The sequence below is a fragment of the Dermacentor albipictus genome, chromosome 4 (assembly GCF_038994185.2).
Source record: "Dermacentor albipictus isolate Rhodes 1998 colony chromosome 4, USDA_Dalb.pri_finalv2, whole genome shotgun sequence".
In the NCBI taxonomy this organism is placed as follows: Eukaryota; Metazoa; Arthropoda; class Arachnida; order Ixodida; family Ixodidae; genus Dermacentor; species Dermacentor albipictus.
This window is the reverse complement of record NC_091824.1, coordinates 104,503,103-104,523,630: the sequence shown is the minus strand read 5'-3', so window position 1 is coordinate 104,523,630 and position 20,528 is coordinate 104,503,103. Positions and strand designations below refer to the sequence as shown.

Genomic DNA, 20,528 nt, shown 5'->3' with positions numbered 1-20,528 from the left:
TTCGCAATGTGGTTAACGCATTTTAAATCATGGAACCGGGAACTGAAATAGGTGCGATGTAATGTTAATTTATTTCTCTCGCACTTACCATTAAATCGTCACTGATTGATTGATTGATTGATTGATTGATTGATTGATTGATTGATTGATTGATTGATTGATTGATTGATTGATTGATTGATTGATTGATTGATTGATTGATTGATTGATTGATTGATTGATTGATTGATTGATTGATTGAATTTCATGTACCCGCTCTTGCCATGGCTGCTAGAAAGGTAGCTGGAAGCATTTAATAAATAAATAGCATATGTTGGCAACAAGCGCAGTACTTCTCCACAACGCTAAATTGTAATATGAATGAAGGATGATAACAGGTGAAGAGAAACATTCAGCTATTTAGTAATTTCGCTATCAAACGCGGGAGGATCACTTGCATATAAAAAAAAAGATGCACGATGTGTAGTCATTGCCCGCCGTTGCGAAAGCTACAGCGCGATGGGGACTTTCCCTCGCCGATGTAGCGGCGTCATTGAGAAGCGCGCCATATGTTTGTTGCCAGCCACGGGGTGAACTTGAGCTCGTTCCAGGGGTGGCCGTCGCCGCAGACTGCTCGGCGCCGTATCTGACATTGCGTGACGATCAGCTTGCGACGTCATCAACACGCGCAACGCGCCACTGAGCGAGTTTATCACGGGGTGCCGGAGACGTCGGCCCTCTTATGCGAGCGCGAACTGAGAGTATTATTCACCCCTCGCGAAGCAAACAAGTCATTTAGCAAGAACGTGGCCTCCACGCTGCAGAAGGTCCCCTCGGATAAGCAGCTGCTGGAGACGCGAAGAAAAGACAACACGATAAGAGGAGTAGTTGGAGAACAAACATGAATGTTTAATGGAACGAAGTACCGACACTTGACGAAAGGAAAGTTGTCGTTCACCTGAGAGTAACATGATACATCGAAGTGAACCTAACAACTTTCGTTTTCATAATCCCTACCCTCCCCCCCCCCCCCCCCCAAAACGCCACACACGCACGCGCACTTTGCCGATTTTTAAGCTGATTTGCTTAGAGGTCTAATTGAATTTAATGCTGGGGTTTTACGCACGAAAACTACGATTTGATTATGAGGCACTCCGTAGTGGAGCGCTAGCTTTCATAAAGCATCTTGACATTAATTTTGACAACCAGAGCGTATTTATATATATATTTTAACCTGCCAGAATGCACGGCCGCCGCGGCCGGGATTTGATCCTGCGACCTCGTGCTTAGCAAAGCAACACTATAGCCGCTGAGCCACCGCCGGTCTAAAAATTGTGACAGCGCTCAAGTGAGCAAAAAAGCTGCAACACAGTTCGCATTCGAGAAATGGGTTGACCAAATATAAAACATTTTAAGGGGGCGCGTTCGTATTAATCATTATTCACGTATCTTTAGTCAATCGTTACAGGTGCTACACAATTCCAATCAAGTAAGCGTAATCAAGTTCAGCTCCATGCTCAGGCGCACTTTCAGCAGCATTGGGCAAGCCGTTATCCGTTCGCATTCAACTTCGCCACTGAGGAGATACTTCCTCAACAGAATTTAGCCGTCACAGAAACCACTGTAACTAATATGCGTTGTGAAAGGCTTTCATTATGCCTGTGTAGACACCTGCTACTCGTCATATAGAGACTGCCTAGGAAGATTGTGTTGGCTTACATTGCTACACGCGATTTCTGCTGCGCACATTTTCGCGTTCACTCCCGTCACTTCGCTTTCGCGAACCTCTTGTTTTGCCGATAGTTCAAGTATCATTGTAGTTCTACGTGCGGCTAGCGAATTCTCACGCGTTGTCTCTCTCCAACCGCAGCTAACACTACATGCGATATGCACACAACTATAAGCCCCATCGGGTCTTCGTAACCACAATGGGGATCAATAAGGCGTACTTTTGTTCTGAAACAGGCGCGTGTTTGCGCCATCGTGTTTGAGCCATCGTGTTTGAGCCAGCGTGTTTGAGCCAGCGTGTTTGAGCGAGCGTGTTTGAGCGAGCGTGTTTGAGCGCGTGTCTGCCATGTACAACTGGACGCAGGTTCAACTCAAGAAGCTTGACGCAGCGATCAAGAGGGTTGTTAAAAGCGCATTGGGGCTCCCAATTCGAACCAGCACTGAAAAATTGCTGAAGTTAGGAATACAAAATACGACCATGGAGATCGCGGAGGCTCAAGAAACATCACAAATAGCGAGGCTATCTACAACCAGCGTGGGAAGATCAATCCTGGACAAGATCATGATCAACCCCATCACGGATCCAGCAAAGTGCACTAAAGTTCATCGAGAATTCGCCGACAACATAATTGTCGCGCCACTACCCAGGAATATGCACCCAAAACATAACATCAGCAGGAGAGTTGCACAAGCCAGGGTGTTAATCAACGAAATGAATAAAGGAGGCAGGGGAGCCTGCTTTCTTGATTCGGCTGCCTACAAGGATCTAAGTTCGCGGCGGCGGTAGTAGATCGTCAGGGCAAATGCACCAACTGCGCCACGGTCTACGCTAGCAAACCTGAAGCCGCTGAACAAGTTGCCATTGCATTGGCACTAACAGACGATAGATTCACAAAAATATATAGCGACTCGAAAACACCTATTAGAGCTTTCAATAGGAGAAAGATTGCCCAACAGGCTGCGAGAATAATTAACCAAAGGCAAACAAATGTTACACGTTACATTTATTGGTTCCCGGCACACCTTGGTTCACTTGATGACATTCCTATCAATCCAAATGAATCGGCCAACAGCGTCGTCCGGGACCTTACAGACCGGACGGCTTTTACATATGATTTTGATTCTGCTGGATTGGAGAACCTACAGAGAGAGACGCTCATTACGTACAATGAAATTACAATACATTACTACATGGAAAGGAGGGAGTTTCCACCCCCTCCCTATAGGCTAAACAGAGCACAAGCAGTTACACTTAGGCAATTACAAACACAGTCTTATTATTCACCTGCACAAATAAAGGCATGGTATGACATTGCAGACAAGAATATTATATGCAAAGCATGCGAAAAGGAGATATGCACGCTTGAACATCTGCTCTGGGAGTGTGGGTCGCTCGGCCCTGGCATTTCCCGGAATCGATTGTTAGGAATGATCAGATCGTCAGATTATATCCCTCAAGCCCTGGCTGTCCAGCACGCCTGTGATAGGGCTAGGAGGCATGACCTCCCGCTCCCGCCGGTCCCAACATGGGAATGGGACTAGTTTTTTCCTCCTATATATATATATATATATATATATATGTTAGCCGCAATTACGATGTCTAGCTTCTCCCATACCGACCTACCAGAAGCAGGCCGACAACTTTTGTTGCGCACCCACCTGGACGTCCTTCCTCGACCCCCATGTGCGCGTTTTGGCAGCGCGAGGCGTGGCTGACAGCCACGGGAATCGTCATTAATGGCAACGACGTGCCTCGGCGTTCGGGACGATGGCACGCAGGGAAGCATGCGCTTGCGAGGGAACAGAGAAACCCGCTATAGGCCCGTATAATTGCGTGCAGTGGATACAGTGCAGTAAACGAAAGGCGTCACCCGACGGCGGTTCGGAGTCCTGCAGAATAATTGCCACTACAGGCGACAGTGAAACCGCATCGTGTGAGAATAGGGAGCTGGGGAAGTAACAATCTTTGCACGGGCCGCAGAGTCTTATCCTCAGTAGAGGTAGCGATCTCGGCGTCGCGATCTCTCATTCGTTAGCCTAGCAGGATTCCTGTTTCACTGAGGAAGCGGTCCCTTTACTTCCGTCGCCATCAGGTGCAACGCGCCGAGCTGTGCATAAGAACAGAGCAGACAATAATCCGCGAGGGTGGTCAATGCTTAGATTTGAGATTTCTGTGAAGGGCGAACGTCAGCAAAGTTAGTTGGTGACCTCTCCGTGCAGCCTAAAATGTTGATTGTACAAAAGTGTGTGCGCGTGGGTGTGTGTAAGAGACAGATAATTGACATGCAAAATGCAGGGAAAGCGCGGGGAAGGCGGTAGATAGAAATTTAAGGAGACGAGCAAAACGAAAACAAGGCAAAATGCAGGGATGCTGAACAGACTTGGCTCCGTTGGCTACCCTGCATTGAGGAAAGGGAAAATGGGCAGTGAGATGAGCGTGCAGACAAAACTATAGTGAAAGGGTGAGGAAGTCACCGCCTGACATGCTTCCGCCGGCACCAGCCTCTCGCGAGCAAGGCCAGCTCTTTTTGTTAGCCCACGTCGCCACCACGCTTCGTGGTGGCGTGTTCGACAGCGATGGCACCGGCCAGCATGCCCGATACCGCAAGGCACCGAAACGTGTGGGGCCACGCGTTGCAGGAAAAGTATAAAGGGGAGATGAGGTAGACGTTGGGCGAGGCTCAAGTTTTCGCTCGCCATTGCGTCAAGGAGCACCGATCGAAATCTCGCTACAACGTGGCTCTGCGCAAACACAGGCCGTGGTTCGGCTACCGCGGCCGGCGACCGGTAGGCTGCACTTTAAAAAAAAAGAAACGAAAAAGAAAAGAAAGAAAACGAAGAAGAAGAAGGATAAAGGCATTCCCCTGCGGCGTAGATAGTCACGTTTATTGAAAACGTGACTCCCCATTCCCGAAACACAAATGCACAAAACTGCAAGTCGGCGCCACAAACGCTTGGCATGGCACGAGGCTTACACGGCGACACACGATGGTAGATAAATATACCTATATATGGCCACCGTGAAACGAAAAAGTGGTGCAGTGTGTAGCCGCTGGGCTCAGCGGGTACAGAAACAAAGAATTATACCGGCACTGTAGTGCACTTTTCTTTCATTTTTCTTTCTTTGGTCCTTGTAAGGCGCACCATGCGTCTTTGCTGCGCACATGAATGGGGTTGCTCCCGTGACACTTCATTTTTATGAACAATGGTGTGAAGAAGACAGAACTCTCGTTTGACACCACTGCCTTAATAATACGACTTCAACTGTTGGGGCCATGTTCTCGAACTTTCATTTTCGGCACAAATTTTACTTTCTTTTGGCGTGGCATCGTACCCTAAGAGAGATGTTTTGTTTGTGGAAGCTACAGAGTGGCTTGGCCGGCCGGCCGTGCGTCTTGAATGTTAGAACCAGACGATACAGATTGCACATAATCCAGGGGTGGAAGGATCATGAATGAAATTCAGCTACTCAAGTGCTTCAACCGGGTGGCTTGGTGGTGGCGAAGATTCCCCTGCGGCTGGTACGCCCCCGGATCTGAAGGATCGAGTGTCGTGAGGAAGTCGTTGCACCCGAATGCAATCGTCAACAGCAACACCCTCGTTCGAGGGATCAGAAGCTTCGTTGAGTAAGCCGAGGGCAGCAGCCAGCCGCATGAAAAGTCATAAGAAGCCGCAGCTATGCGCGCGGATGCTTTAATACCGATACACGTCGACCAATCGCAACAAAATCAGGTGTAGTGACACAATAATGGCGCTCGAGACACAAATTAAACGCTTTCTTCTACGGAGGCTACTCGTTCGCAGTGGACGCTGGATGTATCTGAAATGAAAATCGTGCTTGAGCCCGTTGAGGTGCGTTTATTTTTTCTGTGTTCTGCTCGCGTATTTTACTCAACAAGCAACGCCTCTGTCAACAGTAACGTGGTTTCGATCATAAATCTGCACGCGGCACTTACGCAACCTTCGGTCACAACTTGCACAGACGTCCTAAAAGCCACACTCTGACCCCCGTATCAGATCAAGAGAGAGAGAGAAACAGCAAATAGAGGAAAGGCAGGGAGATCAACCAGACGAGTGTCTGGTTTGCTACCCTACACTGGGGGAAGGGAAAGGGGTAACAGAAAGAGGAAAGCGGAATAGAGGGAACACTGTCTGTGCACGCAGCAAAGCACCTGGAAATCAGTGAATCAAAGCAATTACTCCGTCGATACGTTAGGCTGCCGTCATTCTGCTGTCTTAAGCTAATCTTGTTGCTTCATAGCTGGTGATGCACGTTGAAGTCACCAGCGAAGACCAAGGAGCCGGTGGGCGTCAGCAGTACGTTGCAGTAGTGCGTGACAGCACATCTTTAAGCGAAACCACAGCCTCAGTGCGAATATAATGATGCGGATGAGCCATGATGCTTACTCAAGAGTTGCAAATACTGAATTGAGAGCATCAGATCAAACTTTATTTTGCTTGAATGTAAGGACGGGTGCAGCCACAGAAAGCCGATACATGATATGTATTGAAGCCATTGCAGCGCAAATACAGACAAAGAAGAGGGCAGAGAGAGAGGGAGAAGCAAGGAAGGAAAGGCAGTAAGTTTAGCCAATCTTTACCTCTTTTTGACGTATCCTGTATCTATAAAAATTATTCTAAGGGGGAATCGGTTGCTATGTATTGAAGCCTTTGTATAGCTCAAATAAACACAGACAAAGAAGTGGGCAGGACACCGCTAGCGCCCATGGCGTCGCGTCCTCTTCTTTGTCCGTGTTTATTTGCGCTACAGTGGCTTCATTACATATCAACCAACTCGCCCAAGAAGAAGCTTTATTTATACATGATACGTGAAAAAGAATACTCGAACCAGTAAGCTGCCATTCACAAGAAATGTTTTTTTACGACAGCAGGATGTTGGTATAATTCTCCGCCGTAAAAGATACTTCTCCAAATGACCTTTAGCGATAAATGAAGCGTCATTGAAACGATGTGTACGCAATATTCATCTTGGAATGTGGGTGGCGGTGGCTGTGTGTCGTAGCTACAAGCGGGTTTAGCCTGGCGATCCGATTGCCACTCCTAAAGCACGCTAGAGTTCGTTTAAAAGACGGCCGCTGAAGATTATACGGGGCTGCTACGACGAAGTGTGAAATTACGGACTGCGACAATCAACTTGTGGTGTCAGCCATTCGCACACCGCGCCCTTGAAAGATATACCCATTGCCTCGCGCTAATTCAAGAAATGTCAAGATACTAAGGCAATACGCACGAAAGGACTACATTACGTTTTACATTGCCTAGTGTTGCCGGCCAAGAGTGTCCTAGATATCCCCGCCTGCTGCAACACCACCAACACCTCTATCTACGTCACCTGGGGCCGAATTCGCAAAGAGTCTCACTTGTAAGTGCTCTTTGCTTTTGGACTGCCGTCTTCGCTAGTAGCATGTCAAGCATCAGAATTGGCTGGAATTTTCTCTTGAACAATTCTACCGTATACAAGAGCGTATTACTGTTGTGACGATATTTTAAGAAGGTTGTGTAGTAAGGCTTCGGAGCAAGAACACACACACACAGAGAGAGAGAGAGGGAAGTTATAATGGAAAGGCAGGCAGGTCAACCAGGCTGAGCCCGGTGGGTTACCCTGCACTGGGTAAGGGAATTGAAAGAGGAGACGGATGAAAGAAGTTCACAGTTTGCACCATTACGAACATAAGCGTTCATCACTGAGTCAGCCACAGGCGGTCATACAGGCTGGTGCATTTCAAAAAACGCGCCAGCGTCTTTGTGGCCTTGCACATAGCAGACGCACAATGCCGTGGGCCCAAAATCTCCACAGGGAAAGGACGGTCGTCTGAGTGCTCCAAAGCTGTACGGAGGGCACTCCTCTTGCCTTCGTATGCAGGGCAGTCGCACAGAAGTTTAGGAGCAAGAACTATTTCATTTAAAGAAACGCAGAAAAATGGGACGCCTGCTCAATGCACCAATTGAATGAATAACAACATAACCATGTGCACCCCGTTGCTATATCATCCAAATTCATAATTTCTATCTTGTCATGACGTCGTGATGCGACTAAGCCATCCGAGGACATAACGTTTTTTTGTCCAAGAGTGTTACCGCGAGGCCCGTGCGAGGTCCGTTTTCAGAACTATATAGCAGACGCACCTACAGTCACTTACTAGTGTATAATATGACCCAATAAATAAAATATTTTCTTACACAACTCTTAACATATTGCAGGACCCCGGCTAACCGATTGGTGGGCCCCTTGCTGCTTCAGTGTAAACTCCCATCACCATGCACTACTATGTTTTCACATACAACTCACTTGGGTTCTAAAAAATTCTCGACAGCCACTCTCGCGACTCTCCAAAAATTTGACCAAAATAACTGAGCCCATTCCGCGGAAGGGTGAGACGCGGCGATAGCGGTGTCACTGAAGCGGCGCTTGTAGGCGAGATACTTGTTGCCAGCCGCGAAGCAAATTTGTTCTTTCTCTACTTGCAGCTTCCGGAAAGTGTATGTCGCTGCTCAAAATCTGACCTATCTCGAAAACGAAATTCATTTGTCACTTTCCCTAAACACGACGCGGAGCAAGTTATCCTTTGGTCGCGCATTCATTCGATGGACGTTCCCTCTCGTAAGCATGCAGACTCGTTGTAGTTGTGTGCGCGGTGGACGGCTGTATGTGCTACACGCGTTCATGAGATGTGCGCATGTATGCGAACACGCTGTAGTACGAGATACACGTGCGTGCATACGTGCATGGGTGTAGGACGGCGGAGGGGGGGGGGGGGGAGGAGGGGTAGACTATGTTGGGTAGGTTGCGTACGTGTGACAACGAACCCACTTCCTGGTATCTCTGCTTGGCAACTGTATTCTCGAACCATCTGCGGTGACGCCCAGTCGGTTGACGATTAGGAGGGTAGAAGAAACCGAGGTTTCTTGCTGCGGCCGAGAGCGTTATTGTGGAGCGTCTCTAATTGCATCACCCTTACTAATATGTGTGCAATGGCTATGAGGTGGCGATGCATAAGAAGCGAGTCCCTGCGTGGGGGTCGCGCAGAATTTGTACACTTGTGGACAGGAAGGCAGCTGCGCAATAAGGCAGCGACAGGGTTATTGGACTTGTTGGTGAATCAATCTTCTTATTCATCGAACTCGTGAGTAATGTCCCTGTGACGGATATGTCACTGTTCCGCATTTTCCCTACTTTCTTGTTCTTGGATCACCTCAGGACGTTCTGATGTGCGTATCAATCAATCAACCAATCAATCAATCAATCAATCAATCAATCAGTCAATCAATCAATCAATCATAACTTTATTTTGACTTTAAGATAAAGGTTCCCGCTAGCATATGTTAGGACGACGTTACGCCAAAGGTCGCCAGAGACAACGACATTACACGTCCTAATGGTCAGGCCAAATCGAAAACGTAGCAGATAATAGTACAACGTAAGAGAAAAGACAGAAATTAGAAATAGGCAGTAACAAAAGCCGGTTTCTGAGCACACAGCAGTCCCAAGTGTATGTTTTGGAGTCGGAGTTAAGCTGATGTTACAAGTGCAAGTGAACCTGAATACGAAAGAACGCATTGTAGTAGTTTCCTATTCATTCGCGTTTCAATTTTTGAGCACAGTACATAATTTCTTACGATACGCTGCAAAATATCAATGCAGCAGTGTTGTTTTCAAGGAAACAGTCGTAGCCACAGCGTACACGTCCCACAGGCTTCAGCTGCATCGCGCTTTGTGACTTGGGGGAGAGTCTATTTATCGCAGGTAAATACGGTAAAGTTGGCATCATGAAATTTCGCCAGCTGTTCCTATTCTTTTATGGGATATCATACTCGGTCCTGAAAAGAAGACATCCAGCAAACATTTAGCTGGCACAAAGTCCTCCCCCCTGCCCCCCCCCCCTCCAAGAAGAATCTTCTTTGGGCAGTTGTCATCAATCTCAAGATTGCATTTACTGATGAAAACTGATCTCCCTTCGACACGTGCTCGTTGTCGCCATTTTCCCCGGAGAGATACGAAATAGCGATAACGTGCTTCTTCGCTAACGTATAGCGGTATGACTTTTTTGTGCTTTCACTCCGGCATATTTACCTGCTATAAATCCCAGTGACCAGTTTTTAAACTCTTTGAACTTGCTCTTCATTGACATAACTCTTTGTTCTGCTGTACAATCGGCGCTCTGACGCTGTCATATCTGTATAGTATGGCAGCTGTTTCCAGAGCTATGGCAAAGTTGTGTCGCACCTACCGGTAGCTTTCCGTTCTGACACCTGTCTGCTTGACCCTTGATGACTCTCATCTGTGTCTATGCAAGAAGCGTTCAAGCAGAGCGATTCCGGGTTAAAAATTCAAAACGGCGTGACTTTGGACTAGTACAAGGTGAACCAACTGGTCGACGGTTGCGCCACAAAATAAACAAAAAGCATTTCTTGGCTAGGGCCGGTATGCTGTCTTCCTTGTCGCCGTTGTCGTTTCTCGCGCTGTTCCCACTCTTTCTGCATTTTGAGGCTAAGCCCTCCAACTACTCTACCAACACCAACCTCAAATGCTTCCAAAAAGCATCTGTTTTCCTTAGTTCGCATATGAAAAGTTCCTTGCGTTGAGTTCTCACCGCATATCATCATCACAAAAGAATTTACATACTGATAAAGAAAAAAATAATTGCATCACATCCAGCGAGTAGGAATCTATATATAGCAAAGTTTTGTGTAAGCGCATAAAGAGTCGAAGCCCGAGTACACGCATGCACGCACGCACACGCACGCGCACACACAAAGACAAGCGTGGGCGCACACAGATTATACCGAGCCTTTTGTTAGGCAGAGTTCCTAATACTAGCAAGTACGACGGACACCTTGAACACATCATGGTTTCAGAAGCAGCATGCGCATGCGTACGTAGCGCTATTTGCATCCATTATATCCGCAATACGCATTTACTTCCGCCCGCACAGCTGCAGATGCAAGAAGGCGAGCTTTCTGGTTCCTCTTTTTTTTGATCGCCGTCTGACGATGGTGCAAGGAACCCAGCGGCTCGTGCGGCGCACGTGCTCTGCTGCGATTGGTTGACCTATTCGGCAAGAGAACAGCCAGACCGCAGCTCCCACGATAGTGAAACCCCGGGAGGTTCGCAAAGAGAAGCGTGACTTTTAAAATAAGCGGTTTCCTGGCCCTATTGAATATCTGCGCACAGGCGTAGACAAGCTCAACGCACGTGGAGTGCAGACGCTTTCCACCACCATTTTGCGCCTCTTTCAAGCTACCATCTTGCGTACTGCTGTCGTTCGGCTCCCTACACGAATAAGACACAAAATAAACAAAGGCAAAGCTGAAACGGGGCATAACGGCGACAACCTCGTCGCTGCGCGCACAGCCCGAGGCGTGCGTGCCGCCACTTTGTCTATGCTAATGAGGCCGCGCTCTCACATCACTCATCAAAGGCTGCGACCGTTTAATGGTCCTCCTCTTGTGTTACCTTAAGATTCGCCCTCCCCATTTTCTTTCCCTTATGCAAGCACGCACAAACACGCACAAATCACCGCACCTCCTAGGCGCTGCTTTCACATCGCAACCTCGCTTTTTCGCTTTTTTATCACTCCGTAATTTTGGCGCCGAGAAAAGGAACACCTTGGAGGGGGGCGCCGAGCTCCCAGCGCCTTGAGGAAACTACCGGGGCGGGGAGGGCGCGCGACGATGATGTACGACACCTTCCCCACATCGCGTGCGCCCGCGCATGCCGCTTCGCCGGGAGGCACGCGCCATTCAAATTTGTCTCAATTGGCCGTCTCTAATGGCCGCCACGACGTGCGGGGCGTCGTCGTTGTCACACGACAGCAGGACGCCTTTGAGAGAGCGACGACCGAGACGCGGCCGCGGGGTGCACGTGACACAAAAGCGGTGGCGCGCGGAGTGTCGGCGACACCAGACTGACGCGATAGAAGAACAGGGAACGAGCGTTTCTCAGGGAAAGAGAGAGGAGCTTGCACTTAAGCAGCGCGCCCGTTTTCAAAAGTTTACAGGCCACACAGGCGAAATAAAATTTGCTGCTCGCCCTCGTTACCTTATTTTAGGAGGACAAATAGAGAGAACTTGTTTAAAAGCAAGGCCGACCAAAGTTTCGTTATTTTAGTGCCGACCAAGGTAGAGTGTCCTAGCCTGTAGCTCTACGCTGGGGACTAAGGGAGGGAGAGGAAGAAGATAGGAGCGAAGACGCAGAGAGAAACAAACCACACGCAGCCCACGCACACTGTTTGGACAGCTGTGCTTCTGTGTAGGTATTTTGTTTTGGCATGTACGTAGCCCACAGGTTTCTATACATGCGATATTAATTTGGAAAAGCAAGGTCATGGTTCTTCAGATTGAATAAACAGCTTCCAGCCTCACGAACATAAACGTAATTATATTGGCTTACACCGCCTACAAGAACAACATGTACTACCTGTGGACAGTAGAAAATGCTATAGAAAGGCACATTATAGGTAAATGTCAATAGATTTTTCGCAGAGTAAACATTCTAGGGCTCCTGGGTCGCTCTTGATGTTTCAAAGCTGCGGATAGCATGCAACACAAGCGCAGCAACTTGGTACATATTCCGAATTGATGTCATTCTAGGCTATCAGTTTCATGCACCTTGATTGGCTGCGCTAATCAAAAAAGATACCCTTCGCTTCAGTGAGGCCTCACGATAGGCGTCACGCCACGTGAAAGTGCCCCTTAAAGCACTCCATGGAGAATACAGCCACTGCATGAGAGCAAGTTGGTTCTGGTTGCCATCACTATGGCCATGGAATTCTTGAAATGAACAATGCAGGCCTGCACTTACTTGCCTGCATTTTCTTTTTCGGCGTAATGTACGCGTTGTTTGTGAAGTCCCAGGTGGTGAACACCTCCCACGGCCGTGTGCGATTGTTCGCCATCGAATCATTTCATTACGTACTGTGGGACCTTCTTTCTTCCTTCTCCTCTTTCAATCCCCTTCCCCGCTTCGTCAGTGCAGGGTAGCCTACCGGGCTCAGCCTAGTTAACCTCCCAGCCTTTCCCTTATGACTTCTTTCTCTCTCTCTCTCCACAACGGCACTATCGAACAATACTTGAGAGAAGGTAATAAATTATGGGGATTCCATTTCATAAAATTTACCATTGTATGAGGACGGATTCAGCACAGCTATCATCGAAGGCCGGATTCCCGACTACAGTTGAGGCAGTTCGTTATTGAAGGTGCACGATGCGGTAAATAGCGCTGGTAAGTAAAGAACAGTAAAAAATGTTGACAGTTGACAGGACCAAAATTTGTCAATGTCAAATCGAAGAAAACAAGAAACAAATGGTAAAGAATCAATCAATAGTGCCCGAGTAGCTTCAGCAATCTCTGTGACACCGTCCATTTGTGATTTAGTATCTGCGCAAAGTCGTCAAAACTAGCCCAACATGATAAAGAAAACTTTAAAGCGATCCCGCAATCTGCGAAGCAACAGTGCAATAAAAATCAGCGCGAAGCACTTTACTGACCGCACCGAAGCTGTGTTCGATTTCCTATAATACTGATGAAAACCCCAAGGAAAACGAAGTTATCCCTTGGAAGTTTTCTTGAAGCCAGGTAACGTTTCATTGAAAGTTTGTTCTAAGCAGCGATTGAAAGCCAAGCAACACACCTATCTTGCCTTTCGAGAACAACTAGTAAATGCTTTTAGGGATGATTAAATGTGCCACCAGTGGAAAGAAATACGCGAAGGAAACTACTCAGCCGAGGTGAAGCGGCAGAATCAGTGCATTGTGAAGCGTAGCTGTCGCATGTAAGGGGGCCGCGTGAAGTGAATCAGTGGAAGCCAAGTTTTACCGCACGAACTTGGAATTCCCTGTCACCGATGCCCGCAGCAAGAACTTGCAGAACGCCCGATAGGTGAAGTAAAGAAAATTGGCATCAACTTAAGAACATTGCGCCATGAGGCGCCTTTTGTTAGAGTCTGAGCCCCTTCGGTTTAGCTACGACCAAGGTGTCAGTGTCCATCTGCAATTTCGTGAACAATCGAGAAACCAATATCTCCGCCATGAAATATACCACAATAGAAACTAATGCTCTGTATAGTCGCACTTCTTTTTCCCTTCAGTCCGGCGTTCTTCAGTCGAAGTCTAAACCATACGCAAAAGAGTGTTCTGGAAATAATTCTTCAGTGACGGCAACAGTCAATTCCGTTTAATAAACAAAATTTATTTGGTAACGCAAGCATGAAAGGTCGACGTGAAAGTCTTCTCCAGTCATGAGGCGCACCAAATGTGGATAATCACCATTATTGTTCATTATAAAACCCACAATGTCAGGCGAATATATATATATATATATATATATATATATATATATATATATATATATATGTTAGTGCCAGTATGAATGCTCCGTAGCTGTTGCTGGGCACCATAACAAACCATTGATTGATTTATTGAAGGTAACTATTATTATTATTATTATTATTATTATTATTATTATTATTATTATTATTATTATTATTATTATTATTATTATTATTTCAAAACATACACACAGTTCAAAGAGGAAAATATAAAGCAAGGAGCGGGCTAGCAAGTGCCACCGGAAGGGGCACTACGCATACCTGTTCTTCAGGAAGGAGAGGTTGGCTCAAGAGGGAGAGAGAGAGAGAGAGAGAAAACAAGGATAGGAAAGCCAGGGGGGTCACCCAGAAGAGCATCTGGTTTGCTAAGGCGGCAATGTACTCATTCGCCCTGACTCCCAACCCCGTGAGTAATTCTTTTTCTTGAAATGAAAATCAACGAAAAATATGCAGCCGCCCTACAATGGTGAAGGCTACTCCTCCTCGCTTGGCAGAAAATACAATTTAATATATATATATATATATATATATATATATATATATATATATATATATATATATCAGACATATCCAAGTCGCCCCACAATGAGTTTGTAAACAAAGTCACAGTATCACTCATGGGCTTGGGGAATTAGTGGCAATTCTCCAATCCGTATTCCATGTGAAAGTAAATAGCGTGCAAGTGATGGCATATATGCACTCATAGCGTGTTTTGCTTACCTCCCTGTAGCCGATTCACGCTGCCATATATAGAAGCTACGTTATTAGGCGAGAGCCTGCACGAGAAGCACGGGCTGTGAAATTCGTGATTGCGCCCCCATTGCGAAGCCACGAAGTCCTGACGTAGACAGCGTGATGTGTCAGAGGTCTGGCGGTCGCGCTGCCAATCACCATCTCGAAGTACACGAAAGCGGTTGGCATGCGTGGCCGCTGAGAATGACGAATCGCGTCGTCACCAATTCCATATCTCCAGACGGCATTTAACGGCGCCCCGTTCATGGAGGCATGTCGGCTTTTATAACGGTTTAATAAATTCTTATTGGCTGTATTGAAGCTAAGCTACAGTTTCGGCAAGAGGCGACATTCGGTGATGGAGCTGCTAAGCTTATAAAGAGATCCACGCAACTAGCTTGTACGCAAGTTTGGCTGCTATAGCGCTGTACTCCCATCGTTCCTCTCGCTCTGTTCAGGTAAGTGCAGGTCACTTCCATTTCCCGAAAAAAAAAATTTACGTGTTGTCATCACACAACTCAACGACGTGTTTTGTTTTACGGTGATCTACATTGCGGCGACATTCTTTGGGAATACCTTCTCAGGATTGCAACATGACGACACCTGGCACAATATGTACCAGGACCCTTTCTCTATCTCTGTCTCTCTCACACACGCACACGCACACGCAAAAGCAATGCGTCCACCCGTCGAGATGCAGGCGCCACTTTCCGAGGTACTTTAACATCACGGTGTTTTAACTCCAGAGTTTGACATTTATCTTTTCGTTTGACAGCGATACGCTGAATTTCGCATGACAAGTCCTTCCATCCTTCCGTCGAACACGACGTACGTAAATGACCCAATCCGGGAGTTTAGTGACAATGTATTTAACCCGACCTGTTCGTTCAGTAAAACCGGCGTCGTGCGTCATACACGACGTCGCGGGTTCAGCTCCCGGCCGCGGCGGAAGCGATTCGATGAGGCAGGAATGCAGAAACGCTTGTGTGACGTACCTTGATTGCACGTTAAACAACCCAAGGTGGAAAAAAGTAATCGGGAGCTCCTCCAGTACGACCTCCCTCGTAAACAACACTGTCAGTTTCAGGAGATTCAATCTCATAACTTGTTAATATGTATAATTACCAGTCTAACGGCAGATACTTAGTCCGAGACACCCCAAATGCATCATCATCATCATCATCATCAGCCTGGTTACGCCCACTGCAGGGCAAATCATCATCATCATCAGCCTGGTTACGCCCACTGCAGGGCAAAGGCCTCTCCCATATTTCTCCAACAACCCCGGTCATGTACTAATTGTGGCCATGCCGTCCCTGCAAATTTCTTAATCTCATCCGCCCACCTAACTTTCTGCCGTCCCCTGCTACGCTTCCCTTCCCTTGCAATCCAGTCCGTAACCCTTAATGACCATCGGTTATCTTCCCTCCTCATTACATGTCCTGCCCATGCCCATTTCTTTTTCTTGATTTCCACTAAGATGTCATTAACTCGCGTTTGTTCCCTCACCCAATCTGCTCTTTTCTTATCCCTTAACGTTACACCTATCATTCTTCTTTCCATAGCTCGTTGCGTCGTCCTCAATTTAAGTAGAACCCTTTTCGTAAGCCTCCAGGTTTCTGCCCCGTAGGTGAGTACTGTTAAGACACAGCTATTAAACACTTTTCTTTTGAGGGATAATGGCAACCTGCTGTTTATGATCTGAGAATGCCTGCCAAACGCACCCCAGCCCATTCTTATTCTTCTGATTATTTCTGTCTCATGATCCGGATCCGCAGTCACTACCTGCCCTAAGTAGATGTATTCCCTTACAACTTCCAGTGCCTCGCTGCCTATTGTAAACTGCTGTTCACTTCCGAGACTGTTAAACATTACTTTAGTTTACCCCAAATTACCCCAAATTACCCCATATGCAGGAGCCCACAACAATGTGCTCGCAGACGTGTCCACCGACACTGAGACGAATAAAACGGCCACCTTGGGATATAGTATACGACGGCCGAACAAATGAGCTGCCGGTCAATGCGACAACGGAAAGTGCTGGCGTTAGAATGTGGTATTGCATCTGGCGTTCGGCCCTTAGGACATCTTTTCGACGTTAGCAGCGATGAAAACAGAAGCTGGTGCCTGCGCACACAATGTTCGCATTAGTCTCCACTCGAAGGTGCATCACAATGCTAGGAGACAGGTCTTCGCTGGGCAAAGTGCCCGGATCATCCCGATCAAACAATCCTGTAGACGCGGACGTGGAACTTCGAGATAATCGGGGGGACAGACAAAGGGCAAAGAAACGAAAGAAAGAAACGTAAGAACCACGAGGCCCGCAGCCCTCGCGCAATGTTCCGAAACCAAGTGGTAACGGCGCTCGGGAAGCGTGGGGGAGGCTGCGCCCTGACTGCGTTACCCGCGAGGAGTGCATTCGGTGACGCCCTGACGCGAGCGCGACTCAAATCGGTGTGGGTGTAAGGGTGCACCGGTCAAGAAGTGTGAACCCGAGCCCACGCCGAGAAAGTGCTCAGGCGCCCGTCTCATACGCAATCGGAGCTCTCTCCGTTCTATTTCTGCTTCTCTTCGGTAATCTCCGAGTGTTTTGTAGCTTCATTCCCTTCGTCCCTTACTTATTTCTCTCTTTCTTTCAACGGAGCGAGAGCTCCGCGATAGCCGGACTAACCTGAGACGCAGAGTAGAAATAATCAACAGAAGGAAAGAAGAAGTGAGATACAGATGGGAAAACGAAAAGTAGCCTCTTTTCTGCGATCCTCATCAAGCGCCGGCGGCCCGTTCCTTTCCTCGTCCTTTAGGAGAAGGAAAGAGAGAGGGAGGCGAGCGAGAAGGCATGAAAGACAAATGTGTGAAGGGATCGCTAAGGAGCGGGGGAAAGCCTGCGATAAACAGGGCCGCATCAACTTTCCAGGGCGCGGGCTCGCGCAGCAGGAAGCATCGCCGGCATCGCTGATGTGGTCAGCGCCAGTCCTCGCCCGCCCGGCTTCGCTGACGCCATCGCCGCCTCGTGAACGTTCTGTCAATCCTTCTTCACGCGTTGACTCGTACGGCGGCACCCGCATGGAGGAACGCGAAGGTTTATAAGGCTTAAACACTCGGAATCACTGACGATCATTTGGAGTTTTTTTCTTTTCTGGCGCCCCTATGCACCTGAAGATTTCTTTTGACTCCGCGATAAGCTCGTCGGTTTATACCGTCACGCGTGTTGGGTTGTGTGCTACAGCCAGCGCACTTTGTAATGAAGGAGTGTATTTAGTTTCTGGCTTTGCAAACCAGTTTGTTTTTCACTGAAGTCAATGAACTTCTACGGAGGAATGTATATATTGTACACTATGTCGTAAGTGCGGGCCTTACTATTTAGTGGGAGACAGCTAAGCTGCTCGTGTTGCTGGACTGGGTGTCCGAGACAAATTGAGCGTATCTTACCACCCCGATTTCCATAGCAGCAACGCTACTATCCTGAACAAACCAAACGCCAACGTGAAATCTTTTAACTGGGTGGATGAATACAACTTTCTTGTACGTCCGGCAAGGCTTAACGCGACCCGGGCTCAGGTCTCCCACGGGGGAACGTCAAGGCCCCGCCTCAACGCCACCTCACGGGATCGCTGGACTGCCCACGTCTGGATTCCGAGGTCTGAGCTGCGCAGAGTGGCGGCCCACCTCGATGACAGGGTCTCCGGAGCAACTGTCATCTTTCCTGTAACTACTTTGCACTCCCACAGCATGTGCTTGAGTGTTGCTGGTCCTTCCTGCCACAATTTGCCCGTGTCGTCCTGATGCTTATCTGTGAAGATACGTTTATGACGTTCACTGGAACCGTTAAATTAGAGCATTGCGCTTGACATTGAAGGCGTGTTCGCGTGTCTGGTAAAAATTTCGTCGTTGGATAAGCCATTTTCTGTGGGAGAAAACAAACTTCCCGCTTTTGCGAAACTTTTATGAATTTGTCATTTCTGTGAACATGAATTCGTGTTAGAATGTCCTTTGTCGCTTTGTACACACGCGTATGTAGTACGTTGTTGAACACCCGCACCTATATGGGCGATTTGCAGCGGTAATTGCATAGCGCGAACCGAGCCATTCTCGGTCCAGCGAGACATGATGCGCGTGCCGGGCAGGCACCCTGCGGCATTTACGCGTAGTGATAATCATAAACAGTGGGATTTGACCCACAGGGTGCTCGAGATTCTAAATCGAGGCAACAACTGCGAAACGCTCCAAACACGCACAGTTTCACGGACGCAAATACCGCCGACGAAAAATCCCCGCGTGGAATCCATAGAGCTGATAACTTCCACAGCTCTAATAGTTGTCGGTGCAAATATTAAGGTGCCATCCGTGTGCGGAATATAAGCTCTGTACACACGATACTCCAGACAAGTGACAGTATCGCTTTTGAAGCGCGATGGAGACTGAATTAAAAGCGTGCGTTCGGAACAACAGGAAACGCGGAAAGCTCCTATTTAACTGTTACTTTAATCGTGTTTATAACCTACACGGCGTACATTACGGACATTCGTAAACATACATCGACACATTCTCGCCGTATTAATACTGCGCACGCCGCTTCATGCAAGCATAGTAATCCCGCATAGGCAGCCAACGCTCACGTCGACGCATTTTCGAAGCTACTCATAAATTATTTTTTTGTCTTAGTCTACTTCACTAAGCATTAGAACGGTAAAGGTGCCGCGAGTGAAATTTAAGGCTAAATGCACAAACAGAAAAATGGTTATACTGACGCCTCCATAACAAAACGAAACGAGAGAAGAACACCTTTGCGACACGTATACAATATCGCTTTTCCAACTCTTCTTCGTTTCGGGTCTGGTTGAGCGGCATCTTTAAATCCCCCATTGTATGTCACTGCGACTTTCAACCAGCCACCGCAAGCTAAGCAAGAGGAAGTGGACCAATCGCAGACGCCGGCCCCGCCCTCCTTAGCCGTTTACCTACTTCCACTACGCTAGCTCGGACTCACCGGGGCGTCTCCACTTCTGCGCGCTCCTCTCCTCTTGTCAACCAATTAGATAAGGAAAATTTGTTGAGTTCGGCAACGCTACTTTGCTTTGAAAGGTAACGAAAGGAACCTCTTATAAACGAGATGAACGTTTGATTGGGCAGTTCAAACAACGGTGCGCGGGTCACTCCCTTATGCTAGTTTGCGGCGGCGGTTGCGTAAACTTGACGCCAGGAGATTGGAATAGAAATTAAGTTGGAACAGTTTTACGTTATACGGCTCAGGTTTCAACACATAGCCAGAGAGTTGAAACACAGCGCGTTTTTACAACCCAAACATAGGTCTACAGCGTGATTAACCGATTGATTCATCACTCCATGGATCTGAATTATCCAGGACAGCTGACAGTAAAATTAGTACTGGGTGAACCACTACGTATCAGTTGTCCTGAGTTCTGACGCCAACTTTATTCATAGATTAAGTGAAAAAAAGGTCTCATGCAAAAGTCTTGCGTTGGATAAAGTTCCATGACCTTTTTTTTCTGTTTCTTTAGGACGGTTACGACGGTCATGTTTCTCTTCTTTCATGCTTTCTTCTTTCAGCTCTTATTTCAACTCTTAAGAAAGTCGAGGGAAGGCAAGATTACGATACATCTGGAACATCGTACAAGCAGTTCTGCGAACACACTGCCAGATCAAAAGAGACCCCAGCTGCCTTTGCTACGTTTCATCTCCGCACTTGACCCCGCGTGCTCGCAGTGAAGGAAAAGTAAAGAG

At 47.6% G+C, this 20,528-nt stretch overlaps 2 protein-coding genes across 9 annotated transcripts in view; one reads left to right on the top strand and one right to left on the bottom strand.

Annotated features, from left to right (window-relative positions):
- The window catches only part of LOC139059209 (beta-mannosidase-like), a 335,938-nt gene that overhangs the window by 227,518 nt on the left and 87,892 nt on the right, over window positions 1-20,528 (bottom strand). Inside the window, exon 1 of one of the 8 annotated variants that reach the window (XM_070537319.1) lies at window positions 3,367-3,477. The exons of the other annotated variants lie outside the window; for them this stretch is intronic. The gene's annotated coding sequence lies outside the window, so the exon portion shown is untranslated. Of the gene's footprint in view, window positions 1-3,366; window positions 3,478-20,528 lie in introns of those variants that run through there. 8 annotated transcript variants of the gene reach the window in all.
- Window positions 1-20,528, top strand: part of LOC139059210 (uncharacterized) — a 173,937-nt gene that overhangs the window by 89,731 nt on the left and 63,678 nt on the right. The gene's annotated exons all lie outside the window — the stretch shown is intronic.